The following is a 14,054-nucleotide window of genomic DNA, read 5'->3' on the forward strand; positions in this document are numbered from 1 at the left end:
TCAACTCTTTGCATGAGGTGGCCAAAGTACTGGAGTTTCAGCTTTAGCATCATTCCTTCCAAAGAACACCCAGGATTGATCTCCTTTAGAATGGACTGGTTGGATCTCCTTGCAGTCCAAGGGACTCTCGAGAGTCTTCTCCAACACCACAGTTCAAAAGCATCAATTCTTTGGCACTCAGCTTTCTTCACAGTCCAACTCTCACATCCATACATGACCACAGGAAAAACCATAGCCTTGACTAGACAGACCTTTGTTGGCAATGTCTCTGCTTTTTAATATGCTATCTAGGTTGGTCATAACTTTCCTTCCAAGGAATAAGCGTCTTTTAATTTATTTGCTGATTGTAGTCTCTTATGATCCTTTTTATTTCTGTGTTGTCTGTTGTGATTTCTCTATTTTCATTTCTAATTTTGTTGATTTGATTCTTTTCTCTTTGTCTCCTGATGAGTCTGACTAATGGTTTGTCAATTTTATTTATCTTCTCAAAGAACTAGCTGTTAGCTTTGTTGATTTTTGCTATGGTCTCTTTTGTTTCTTTTGCATTTGTTTCTGCCCTAATTTTTGTGATCTCTTTCCTTCTACTAACCCTGGGGTTCTTTATTTCTTCCTTTTCTAGTTGCTTTAGGTGTAGAATTAGGTTACTTAGTTGACTTTTTTCTTGTTTCTTGAGGTAAGCCTGTATTGCTATGAACCTTCCCCTTAGCACTGCTTTTACAGTATCACATAGGTTTTGGGTTGTTGTGTTTTCATTTTCATTAATTTCTATGCATATTTTTATTTCTTTTTTGATTTCTTCTGGGATTTGTTGCTTATTCAGCAGCGTATTGTTCAGCCTCCATATGTTGGAATTTTTAATAGTTTTTCTCCTGTAATTGACATCTAATCTTACTGCATTGTGGTCAGAGAAGATGCTTGGAATGATTTCAGTTTTTTTTTTTTTTTAATTTACCAAGGCTAGATTTATGGCCCAGGATGTGTTCTATCTTGGAGAAGGTTCCATGTGCACTTGAGAAAGGTGAAATTCATTGTTTTGGGGTGAAATGTCCTATAGATATCAATTAGGTCTAACTGGTCTATTGTATCATTTAAAGTTTTTGTTTCCTTGGTAATTTTCTGTTTAGTTGATCTATCCATAGGTGAGAGTGGGGTATTAAAGTTTCCCACTATTACTGTGTTATTGTTAATTTCTCCTTTCATACTTGTTAGCATTTGCCTTACATATTGTGGTGCTCCTATGTTGGATGTATATATATTTATAATTATTATATATTCTTCTTGGATTGATCCTTTGATCATTATGTAGTGTCCTTCTTTATCTCTTTTCACAGCCTTTATTTTAAAGTCTATTTTATCTGATATGAATATTGCTACTCATGCTTTCTTTTGGCCTCTATTTGCATGGAATATCTTTTTCCAGCCCTTCACATTAAGTCTGTATGTGTCCCTTGTTTTGAGGTGAGTCTCCTGTAGACAACATATATAGGGGTCTTGTTTTTGTATCCATTCAGCCAGTCTTTGTCTTTTGGTTGGGGCATTTAACCCATTTACATTTAAGGTAATTATTGATAAGTATGATCCCATTGCCATTTACTTTGTTATTTTGAGTTCGAGTTTATACACCCTTTCTGTGTTTCCTGTCTAGAAAAGATCCTTTCACATTTGTTGTAGAGCTGGTTTGATGGTGCTGAATTCTCTCAGCTTTTGCTTGTCTGTAAAGCTTCTGATTTCTCCTTCATATTTGAATGAGATCCTTGCTGGGTACAGTAATCTGGGAGGTAGGTTTTTCTCTTTCATCAATTTAAGTATGTCCTGCCATTCCCTTCTGGCCTGAAGAGTTTCTATTGAAAGATAAGCTGTTATCCTTAGGGGAATCCCCTTGTGTGTTATTTGTTGTTTTTCCCTTGCTGCTTTTAATAGTTGTTCTTTGTGTTTGATCTTTGTTAATTTGATTAATATGTGTCTTGGGGTGTTTTACCTTGGGTGTATCCTTTTTGGAACTCTCTGGGTTTCTTGGACTTCAGTGACTATTTCCTTCCCCATTTTAGGGAAGTTTTCAACTATTATCTCCTCAAATATTTTCTCATGGCCTTTCTTTTTGTCTTCTTCTTCTGGGACTCCTATGATTTGAATGTTGGGGTGTTTAACATTGTTCAGAGGTCTCTGAGGTTGTCCTCATTTCTTTTAATTCTTTTTGCTTTTTCTCTCTCTGTTTCATTTATTTCTACCATTATATCTTCTACCTCACTTATCCTATCTCCTGCCTCTGTTATTCTACTGTTGGTTCCCTCCAGAGCGTTTTTGATCTCATTTATTGCATTATTCATTATATATTGACTCTTTTTTATTTCTCTGAGGTCCTTGTTAAACATTTCTTGCATCTTCTCAATCCTTGTCTCTAGGCTATTTATCTGTAACTCCATTTTGTTTTCAAGATTTTATATCATTTTCACTATCATTATTCTGAATTCTTTATCAGGTAGATTCCCTGTCTCTTCCTCTTTTATTTGGTTTGGTGGGCATTTATCCTGTTCCTTTACCTGCTGAGTATTTCTCTGCCTTTTCATCTTATTTATATTGCTGTGTTTGGTGTGGCCTTTCTGTATTCTGGCAGTTTGCAGTTCCTCTTTATTGTGGAGGTTCCTCACTGTGGGTGGGGTTGGACAGGTGGCTTGTCAAGGTTTCCTGGTTAGGGAAGCTTGTGTCGATGTTCTGGTGGGTGGAGCTGGATTTCTTCTCTCTGGAGTGCAATGAAGTGTCCAGTAGTGAGTTTAAAGATGTCACTGGGTTTGGTGTGACTTTGAGCAGCCTGTATATTGAAGCTTAGGGCTATGTTCCTGTGTTGCTGGAGAATTTGTGTGGTATGTCTTGCTCTGGAACTTGTTGGCCCTTGAGTGGTGTTTGGTTTCAGTGTAGGTATGGAGGCGTTTGATGAGCTCCTATTGATTTATGTTCCCTGGAGTCAGGAGTTCTCTGATGTTCTCAGGATTTGGACTTAAGCCTCCTGCCTCTGGTTTTCAGTCTTATTCTTACAGTAGCCTCAAGGCTTCTCCATCTATACAGCACCGATGATAAAACATCTAGGTTAATGATGAAAAGTTTCTCCAGAGTGAGGGACTCCTGGAGAGGTTCACAGAGTTACATGGAGAAGAGAAGAGGGAGCAGGGAGATAGAGGTGATCAGGAGGAGAAGAGGGGAAATCAAAAGAGGAGAGAGCAAGCTAGCCATTAATCACTTCCCTATGTGCTCTCCACAGTCTGGACCCTTCAGAAATGTTCATGGAGTTACACAGAGAAGAGAAGAGGGAGGAAGGAGACAGAGGTGGCTAGGAGGATAAAAGGGGGAATCAAAAGGAAAGAGACAGATCCAGCCAGTGATCAGTTCCGTGAGTGTTCTCCACAGCCCAGAACACACAAAGAGATTCACAGAGTTGGGTAGAGAGAGAAGGAGGAGGGAGGAGATAGAGGCGACCTGGTGGAGAAAAAAGAGGGTCAAAAGGGGAAAAGAGCAATCAAGCTAATAATCTCACTTCCAAGTAAAAATAGGTACTGAAGATTGGGTTCTTGAAGTTACAAAATTGATAACAAATACCAAAAAGCAAGGATTAAAAATCTAGAGTAGAGGTTAAATTCTCAAAAAACAATATTAAAAAAAAAAAAAAAACTAAGTCACAAAATTATAAAATATATATATGAAGTTTGCTTTTAAAATAGGGTCTTTTTTTGCAAGGTAATAGTAGGTTATGAAAGTGAAAGTTAAAGGAGCAATAGAGGACTTAAAATTTAAAATTTTTTAAATTTATAAATGATAATAGTAAAAATATTTCTAGGACTTTCTCTGGAGCTGTTGCAGACAGTGTGAGGTCAGTTCATTTTCAGATAGTTCCTTGATCCGGCTTATACTTCTCAAGATCTATAGGACCCTTCCTATGTAGTCGGTGCTAACTACAGGGTTTTAATCTGTTGGACCTGTCACTTCCAAAGTGGTTCCCTCTGTTTACTTCAGCTTCTGTTTGCTGGTCTCTTCAGTGTCTAATTTGCGCCTTGACACAAGGGGGCGATGGTGGTCACTCTTTTAGGCTCACTTGTTCAGTCGTGCTGTGGGGAGGGAGGAACACTGCAAACAAATATCATTGGCGTATGTGGGGAGTGCTCACAGTGTTTCAAACGCACTGGGTTTGCCCCTGCTCATGGCATATGTGCTTTCACGGTCTACACTTCTCAGGCTCTAGGTTGCTCTGCCAGGAACTGTCTGAGGCGGGCCCTAGTTTGCATGCCCTTCCCAGGTCTAAGTTGCTCAGGTTCAGGTTCTCAGGTACTCCCCAAAGGTGCAGACTCAGTTGGGCCTGCGTTTTGTGCCCTTCCCAGGTCCAAGCAGCTCAGGTGACCAGGTGCTTGGTGAGCACAGTCACCCCCCAGGTAGGAGGTGTGTCTTATCACCTCCCGCATCCCAGCTGCTCGGTTTTCTGGGTGTACAATGGGCATGCCTTCTCAGGTGTGTCTCTTCTAGGGAGCTGATCTCTGGCTGCGACCCTCCCTGCAGATGTCAACTGTCCAGAATCCTAAGAAGTCTTGGTTAGTAAGGAAGCCTGCTTGCAGTTCGGTAGAGGAGGCCTCTCTGGGGCCACGATTGCCCCCTTCTGGCTCTGGCTACCCCCGCCTGCCTCTCTCTGGCAGGGGATGGGCCAGTCCATGGCCAGCTAGTTCTGCTCAGTCCTTTGTTCTGTGAGCAGGCCTGGCAGTGTCTTAGGTTAGGGCTTTTCGCGGGATAGTTCTCTCTCTCTCTTTCATTTTTCTCTCTCTCTCTGGCAATCCCACAGTCTGGGTTGCTATCTCACGTTAGTTTCCTCAGATTGCCCTCAGGGTAGCCCGCGCCTTCCTGTCCAACCACTGCTTGCTAGTGGTGGGTGCGAGCATCTGCACTGCTTCTCCACTGGGAGTTGCCATTAGGCACGTAATCTGTGGGTTTTAATTATTTATTTATTTTTCCTCCCGGTTATGTTGCCCTCTGAGATTCCAAGACTCGCCACAGACCCACCGGTGAGAGTGTTTCCTGGTATTTGGAAACTTCTTTTTTAAGACTCCCTTCCTGGGACAGATCTCTGTCCCTACCTCTTTTGTCTCTCTTTTTATCTTTTATATTTTGTCCTACCTCCTTTTGAAGACAATGGGCTGCCTTTCTGGATGCCTGATGTCCTCTGCCAGCATTCAGAAGTTGTTTTGTGGAATTTGTTCAGCGTTCAAATGTTCTTTCAATGAATTTGTGAGGGAGAAAGTGGTCTCCCCATCCTATTCCTCTGCCATCTTAGGACCGTCCCCCTGGATTTATAGTTTTCATTTTTATTTGTCTATCACTTCATCAGTTCAGTCACTCAGTCGTGTCCGACTCTTTGCAACCCCATAAATCCCAGCACTCCAGGCCTCCCTGTCCATCACCAACTCCCATAGTTCATTCAGACTCACGTCCATCAAGTCAGTGATGCCATCCAGCCATCTCATCCTCTGGTGTCCCCTTCTCCTCCTGCCCCCAATGCCTCCCAGCATCAGAGTCTTTTCCAATGAGTCAACACTTTGCATGAGGTGGCCAAAGTACTGGAGTTTCAGCTTTAGCATCATTCCTTCCAAAGAAATCCCAGGGCTGATCTCCTTCAGAATGGACTGGTTGGATCTCCTTGCAGTCCAAGGGACTCTCAAGAGGCTTCTCCAACACCACAGTTCAAAAGCATCAATTCTTCAGTGCTCAGCTTTCTTCACAGTCCAACTCTCACATCCATACATGACCACTGGAAAAACCATAGCCTTGACTAGATGGACCTTTGTTGGCAAGGTGATGTCTCTGCTTTTCAATATGCTATCTAGGTTGGTCATAACTTTCCTTCCAAGGAGTAAGCGTCTTTTAATTTCATGGCTGCAGTCACCATCTGCAGTGATTTTGGAGCCCAAAAAAATAAAGTCTGACACTGTTTCCACTGTTTCCCCATCTATTTCCTATGAAGTGATGGGACCAGATGCCATGATCTTCGTTTTCTGAATGTTGAGCTTTAAGCCAACTTTTTCACTCTCCACTTTCACTTTCATCAAGAGGCTTTTTAATTTCTCTTCACTTTCTGCCATAAGGCTGGTGTCATCTGCATATCTGAGGTTATTGATATTTCTCCTGGCAATCTTGATTCCAGCTTGTGTTTCTTCCATTCCAGCGTTTCTCATGATGTACTCTGCATATAAGTTAAGTAACCAGGGTGACAATATACAGCCTTGACGAACTCCTTTTCCTATTTGGAACCAGTCTGTTGTTCCATGTCCAGTTCTAACTGTTGCTTCCTGACCTGCATACAAATTTCTCAAGAGGCAGGTCAGGTGGTCTGGTATTCCCATCTCTTTCAGAATTTTCCACAGTTTATTGTGATCCACACAGACAAAGGCTTTGGCATAGTCAATAAAGCAGAAATAGATGTTTTTCTGGAACTCTCTTGCTTTTTCCATGATCCAGTGGATGTTGGCAATTTGATCTCTGGTTCCTTTGCCTTTTCTAAAACCAACTTGAACATCAGGAAGTTCACGGTTCACATATTGCTGAAGCCTGGCTTGGAGAAATTTGAGCATTACTTTACTAGCATGTGAGATGAGTGCAGTTGTGTGGTAGTTTGAGCATTCTTTGGCATTGCCTTTGTTTGGGATTGGAATAAAAACTGACCTTTTCCAGTCCTGTGGCCACTGCTGAGTTTTCCAAATTTTCTGGCATATTGAGTGCAGCACTTACACAGCATCATCTTTCAGGATTTGAAATAGCTCCACTGGAATTCCATCACCTCCACTAACTTTGTTCATAGTGATGCTTTCTAAGGCCTACTTGACTTCACATTCCAGGATGTCTGGCTCTAGGTGAGTGATCACACCGTCATGATTATCTGGGTCATGAAGATCTTTTTTTGTACAGTTCTTCTGTGTATTCTTGCAGGCTCTTCTTGATATCTTCTGCTTCTGTTAAGTCCATACCATTTCTGTTCTTTATTGAGCCCATCTTTGCATGAAATTGTTCCCTTGGTATCTCTAATTTTCTTGAAGAGACCTCTAGTCTTTCCCATTCTGTTGTTTTCCTCTATTTCTTTGCATTGATCACTGAGGAAGGCTTTCTTATCTCTTCTTGCCATTCTTTGGAACTCTGCATTCAGATGCTTATATCTTCCCTTTTCTCCTTTGCTTTTTGCTTCTCTTCTTTTCTTCTTTTCGCTTCTCTTCTTTTCTTCTTATTTGTCTATAGATATTTTAAATTTACCCTTTGATATCTTCTTGGTCCTTTAGTAACATAGTTTAACATCCACATGTTTGTGATTTTTAGAGTTTTTTTTTTTTTTTCCTTATAGTTGATATGCAATCTCATAGCATGGTGGTCAGAAAGGATGCTTGATACGATTTGAATTTTCTTAAATTTACTGAGGCTCATTTTTTGGCTCAGCATGTGGTCACTTCTGAAAAATATTCCATGTGCACATTAGGAGAATGTGTATTCTGATTTTGGATGGAATGGTCTATAAGTACCATTCAAGTTTATCTGATACATGTTTCATTTACTGCTTGTGTTTCCTTATTGATTTTCTGTCTGGAAGATCTGTACATTGTTGACAGTGGGGTGTTTAAGTTACCACTACTATTTGACTACTGTCAATTTCCCCCTCTATGGACATTAGTATTTGCCTTATATGTTGAGGTGCTCCTGTGTTGGGTGCATATATATTTACAATTATCATATATTCTTCTTGGATTTATCACTTGATGGTAATGAAGTGTCTTCCTTGTCTCTTGTAACAATCTTTATTTTGAAATCTATTTTTTTCAATATGTATATTGTTGCTCCAGCCTTCTGTTGATTTCCATTTGCATAGAATACCTATTCCCATCCCCTCATTTTCAGTCTGTATGTATCCTTAAGTCTGAGGTGGGTATCCTGTACACAATATATGTAATGATCTTGATTTTTTATCCATTTTGCCAGGTGTATGTCTTTTTGTTGGGGCATTTAATCCATTTACATTTAAGGTACAAATATATATATATATATGTTCTTTTGCCATTTTGTTAATATTTTTCTATTTGTTTTTGTAAGTCTTTTTTCTTCCCTTCCTCTTTTGTTCTCTTGTGATTTAATAACTAAGTTTACTATGTGTTTTGGATTCTTTTTTCTGTTTTGTGAATGTATCTATTGTGGATTTTCAGTTTAGTTACCATGAGGTTTCGAAATAGCAGTCTATATATACAAACAAGATTGTTTTATGTTGATGGTCTTTTAATTTCAGTTGCATTTCCAATATCCTGCATTTGTATACTCCTAGAAGAAAACTGCAGAGAAGGCAATGGCACCCCACTCCAGTACTCTTGCCTGGAAAATCCCATGGACAGGGGAACCTGGTGGGCTGCCGTCTATGGGGTTGCATGGAGTTGGACACGACTGAGTGCCTTCACTTTCACTTTTCACTTTCATGCATTGGAGAAGGAAATGGCAACCCGCTCCAGTGTTCTTGCCTGGAGAATCCCAGGGATGGCAGAGCCTGGTGGGCTGCCATCTATGGGGTCACACAGAGTTGGACATGACTGAGGCAACTTAGCAGCAGCAGCAGCAGCAGCAGCAGAAGAGAACTGAGTACCAAAGAATTGATGCTTTTGAACTGTGGTGTTGGAGAAGTTGACTCATTGGAAAAGACTCTGATGCTGGGAGGGATCGGGGGCAAGAGGAGAAAGGGACGACAGAGAATGAGATGGCTGGATGGCATCACTGACTCGATGGACATGAGTCTGAGCGAACTCCAGGAGACAGTGATGGACAGGGAGGCCTGGCGTGCTGTGATTCATGGGGTCGCCAAGAGTCAGACATGACTGAGTGACTGAACTGAACTGAACTGATACATGTTTCAATGCTATTCTCTCAAATCATCCCACCCTTGCCTTCTCCCACAGAGTCCAAAAGTCTGTTCTTTACATCTGTGTCTCTTTTGCTGTCTTGCATATAGGGTCATTGTTACCATCTTTCTAAATTCCACATATATGCATTAATATACTGTGTTGAAGAGGAACTAAAAAGCCTCTTGATTAAAGTGAAGGAGGAGAGTGGAAAATTTGGCTTAAAGCCCAACATTCAGAAAACTAAGATCATGGCATCTGGTCCCATCACTTCATGGCAGATAGATGGGGAAACAGTGGAAACAGTGTCAGACTTTATTTTTGGGGCTCCAAAATCACTGCAGATGGTGATTGCAGCCATGAAATTAAAAGACGCTTACTCCTTGGAAGGAAAGTTATGACCAACCTAGATGGCATATTCAAAAGCAGAGACGTTGCTTTGCCAACAAATGTCTGTCTAGTCAAGGCTATGGTTTTTCCAGTGGTCATGTATGGATGTGAGAGTTGGACTGTGAAGAAAGCTGAGCATCGAAGAATTGATGCTTTTGAACTGTGGTGTTGGAGAAGACTCTTGAGAGTCCCTTGGACTGCAAGGAGATCCAACTAGTCCATCCTAAAGGAGATCAGTCCTGGTGTTCATTGGAAGGACTGATGCTGAAGCTGAAACTCCAATACTTTGGCTACCTGATGCGAAGAGTTGACTCATTGGAAAAGACTCTGATGCTGGGAGGGATTGGGGACAGGAGGAGAAGGGGATGACAGAGGATGAGATGGCTGGATGGCATCCCTGGCTCAATGGACGTGAGTTTGAGTGAACTCCAGGAGTTGGTAATGGACAGGGAGCCCTGGCATGCTGCAATTCATGGGGTCACAAAGAGTTGGACACGACTGAGCAACTGAACTGAACTGAACTGAATACTGTGCTGGTGTTTTTCTTTCTGACTTACTTTACTCTGTATAATAGGCTCCAGTTTTATCCACCTCATTAGAACTAATTCAAATGCATTCTTTTTAATAGCTGAGTACCATTCTACTGGGTATGCATACCACAGCTTTCTTATCCATTCGTGAGACGGGGCACTCAGGGCCGGTGCTCTGGGATGACCCTGAGGGATGGGATGGGGAGGGAGGTGGGAGGGGGGTTCAGGATGGGGGACACATGTACACCCATGGCTGATTCATGTCAGTATATGAAAAAAACCACTACAGTATTGTAAAGTAATTAGCCTCCAATTAAAATAAATAAATACATTTAGAAAAGAATGTATGCAGAAAAATAATAGTAATAAATTTAAAAAATGTTTTAATTAAAAAAGAAAAAAAAAGGGATGAAACCCTCAAAACCACAAAAGGCCAATGTAGAGGCAGGCGTATTTAAAGGAAATAAAAACGTGATTAATCAAAAAAAGAAAAAATTCTCTAAAGCATAGATTTAACAGTACTAATAAAATCAACAACTACAGCAACAGCTGGAGGGATGGGGAGAAGAAAAGAGAAAAAAATCCAGAAGCAACTATGGAGCACGTTAAGAATAACTAATGTTTATCTGGATCTCAGCTGTCAGTGTCTTTTCCCTCACTGTGAGTCACAGTCCACCTTGCCTCACTAGGATGCCCACTAATACTGGGCTGGTCTGTGAACTTGATTTGGAGGTAGTTCAGACTCTAATCCGGTCCTACTCCTGCATATTCTTGCCTCTAATCTCTGCATCTGCCCATGCTAGTGGGTTTTCTTTTGCAAGATCTCTCATTGTCTATTTATATATTCCACAGACACCAAGTCTGCCTAGTTGATTGCGTTGATTTAATCTGTAGCTTGTACCATTGGTGGGAAGGTTTTGAGTTCTCTTCCTTAGCCATACTGCCCCTAGGTTTCAATTGTGGTTCTGTCTCCACCTCTGTGTGTGAGTTATCCACAGGTGTTTACTCCTCAGGCTGCCCTGGAGGACTGGGTCTGCCCCAGGGAGGACTGGGTGTGGAGGTGGTGTAGCTGCTTGGATTGCAGGGGCCCTGGCTATACCAGGTACTCAAGGAGGCCAGCAGCTCAGACAACAGGGAAAATGGTGCTCTTAGGACTTTTTCTGGTCTCTAGCTGCTCTGTTCCAGTGGGGATCACATGTAGGAGTGGCACGGGCACTTGGATCATGGGTACCTTGGCAATGACGGGTAAGCAGGGGTGACAGTGCCAACTGTCGCCATAAGAATGGAGGTATTAGGGGTTTTTGTCTAGCTTCTTGTGGCTCTGCCCAATGAGGACTGAGCATGGAGGTTGCTGCTTATATTGTGGGAAGTCTGTCAGCGCCAAGTGTACAGGGACAGCAACTGCCTCAGCTGCAAGAGCTATGGTCCTATTATCCTATTACAGTCTTTTCTTAGCCTCTGGAAGCTGGTGATCAGAGGGCCTGTTTGGCTGGTCCTTCTCTGTTGCTTGGCCCATTCATGCACTTACAGGACTCCCCAGTTTGAGTTCTTTTTTGTTTCCTTCACAAGCATTTCCCACTACATTCCATCTTCTCTCTCAGGTCCCCTTGGGCTGTCTCCTGCAATAGCAGACCTTGCCCTGGAATTGCTCTCCAATCTCTATGCTCCAGTTACAAGTCGCTGTACTTTATAAGGGACTTGCACCCCTTTCCAGGATATGTATGGCTGCGGCAAGGACTGTCTGTGTGATTCTCATTCCATTCAGACTGTCACAGATCAGCTGCTTCACTCCGAAGCACCTTCAAATTCTTCACCTCTGTCCCAAACAGTTGCCCTGGTGTGGGGATCTGACCCCTGCTTCAGTTCCCCCACTCCCAGGTACACATCTAGTCCTACTCACTCTCTTTTTTTTCATCATCCTTCCTTTGTCCTACCTACATTGTTCTATATATTCTTTTCTGGTGGTCAGGTATTCCTGCCTGCTCTCAGCAGGTGTTGTGCAAGATATCTTGTGTCTGGAGGTGTATTCCTGATATACTCATGGAGAGAGATGTACTCACATCCACCTACTCTTCCATCATCTTGGATCTCCTAGATGATACCACTTTAATGGCAGAAAGTGAAGAGGAACTAAAGAGCCTCTTGATGAGGATGAAAGAGAAGAGTGGAAAAGCTGACTTAAATTAAAGCTCAACATTCAAAAAACAGATCATGGCATCTGGTCCCATCATTTCATGACAAATAGATGGGGGGAAAGTGGAAACAGTGTCAGATTTCATTTTCTTTGGTTCCAAAATCACTGTAGGTGGTGAGTGCAGCCACAAAATTAAAAGACACTTGCTCCTTGGAAGAAAAGCTATCACAAACCTAGACACAGTATTAAAAAGCAGAGACATCAATTTGCTGACAAAGGTACATATAGTCAAAGCTATGTTTTTTTTTCCAATAGTCATGTATGAATGTGAGAGTTGGGCCATAAAGAAAGCTGAGCACCAAACAATTAATACTTTCAAACTTTGGTGCTGGAGAAGACTCTTGAGAGTCCCTTGGACTGCAAGAAGATCAAATCAGTCAATCCTAAAGGAAACGAACTCTGAATATTCATTGAAAGGACTGGTGCTGAAGATGAAGCTCCAATACTTTGGCCACCTGATGTGAAGAACTGACTCATTGGAAAATACCCTCATGCTGGGAAAGATTAAGGGCAAGAAGAAAAGGGGGTGATGGCAGATGAGAGGGTTGGATGGCATCACCAACTCAGTGGACATGAGTTTGAGCAAAATCAGGGAGATAGCGAAGGACAGGGAAGCCTGGCATGCTGCAGATCATGGGGTCACAAAGAGTTGGATATGACTTAGCTACTGAACAACAACTATATGCTACTATATGCTCTACAGATAATTAATGAGAGTGCACTGTAGCACAGGGAATCTACTCAATGATCTCTGGTGACTTCAGTGGTAAGAACAATGTATGTAAAAAACAATGGGCATATGTATATGCATGATTCATTTTGCTGTACAGCAGAAACTAACACAACATTGTAGAGCAATTACATTCCAATAGATGCACGATGCTGGATGCTTGGGGCTGGTGCACTGGGACGGCCCAGAGGGATGGTATGGGGAGGGAGGAGGGAGGAGGGTTCAGGATGGGGAACACATGTATACCTGTGGCGGATTCATTTTGATATTTGGCAAAACTAATACAATTATGTAAAGTTTAAAAATAAAATAAAATTAGAAAAAGAAAAAAAAAAGAAAATTTCTATATATAAATATGAATCAATGTTATATACCACATTAACAAACTAAGGAATAAAAGCAATATTATCATATCAATAAATGCAGAAAAACCTTTTGACAAACCCATATATGATAAAAAGCCCTCCAGAAAGTGGGCATAGAGAGAACAAATGTGTGTGAGTGTGTGTGTGCTCAGCCATGTCTGACAGCCTGAGATCAGTTCCCCAGAGGGGACACATGGCACACCTGGGACTGTGCTCTCCCGGCACACCTGGGAAATTGAGCAGCAGAGACTGGGCAGGTGAATAAGATGCTAAGATGCATGGCCCACCTGGGACAGTGTGCTCCCCAAGCACCCAGTCACCTGAGCTACTCGGACCTGGGAAGGGCACAAAACACACAGCCCATCCGGGTCTATGCCCTTGCAGAGCACCCAAGAACCTGAGAGCTTAAAACTGGGAAGTGCATGAAATGCAGGGCTCACTTGGGACAGTGCCCTTGCAAAGCACCCTGGAGACTGAGCAGGTAGTTCAAGGAAGCACACACTGCCTTGGGCTCTGGTAAATCCAGTGTGGTCCATCCACTGCAAGCACTCCCAACACGTGTCAGTGGTATTTGTAGTGTCCCTCCATCCCCACAACACAGCTGAACAAGTGAGCCTAAATGAGTGGCCACCTTCGCCCCCTTGTGTCAGGGCAGAAATTAGACACAGAAGAGACTTGCAAACAGAGGATGCCAAAATAAACAAAGAAGGGGGAACTGCTCTGGAAGTAACAGGTGCAACAGATTAAAACCCTGCATTTAATACTGGAGACTTATGAGGGGCATGTATAAAGCAGAACAAGGGACTATATGACACTGAAATGACCCCACACTGCCCACAACAGCTCCAGAGAAACTCCAAGATATATTTTTACTACTATCATTTTTTAATTTAAAAAATTAGTTCTTTATTACTCCTTTAACTTTCATTTTTATAGCCTATTATCTTTCAA

This window comes from Bos indicus, chromosome X (genome assembly GCF_029378745.1).
Source record: "Bos indicus isolate NIAB-ARS_2022 breed Sahiwal x Tharparkar chromosome X, NIAB-ARS_B.indTharparkar_mat_pri_1.0, whole genome shotgun sequence".
NCBI classification, from domain to species: domain Eukaryota; kingdom Metazoa; phylum Chordata; class Mammalia; order Artiodactyla; family Bovidae; genus Bos; species Bos indicus.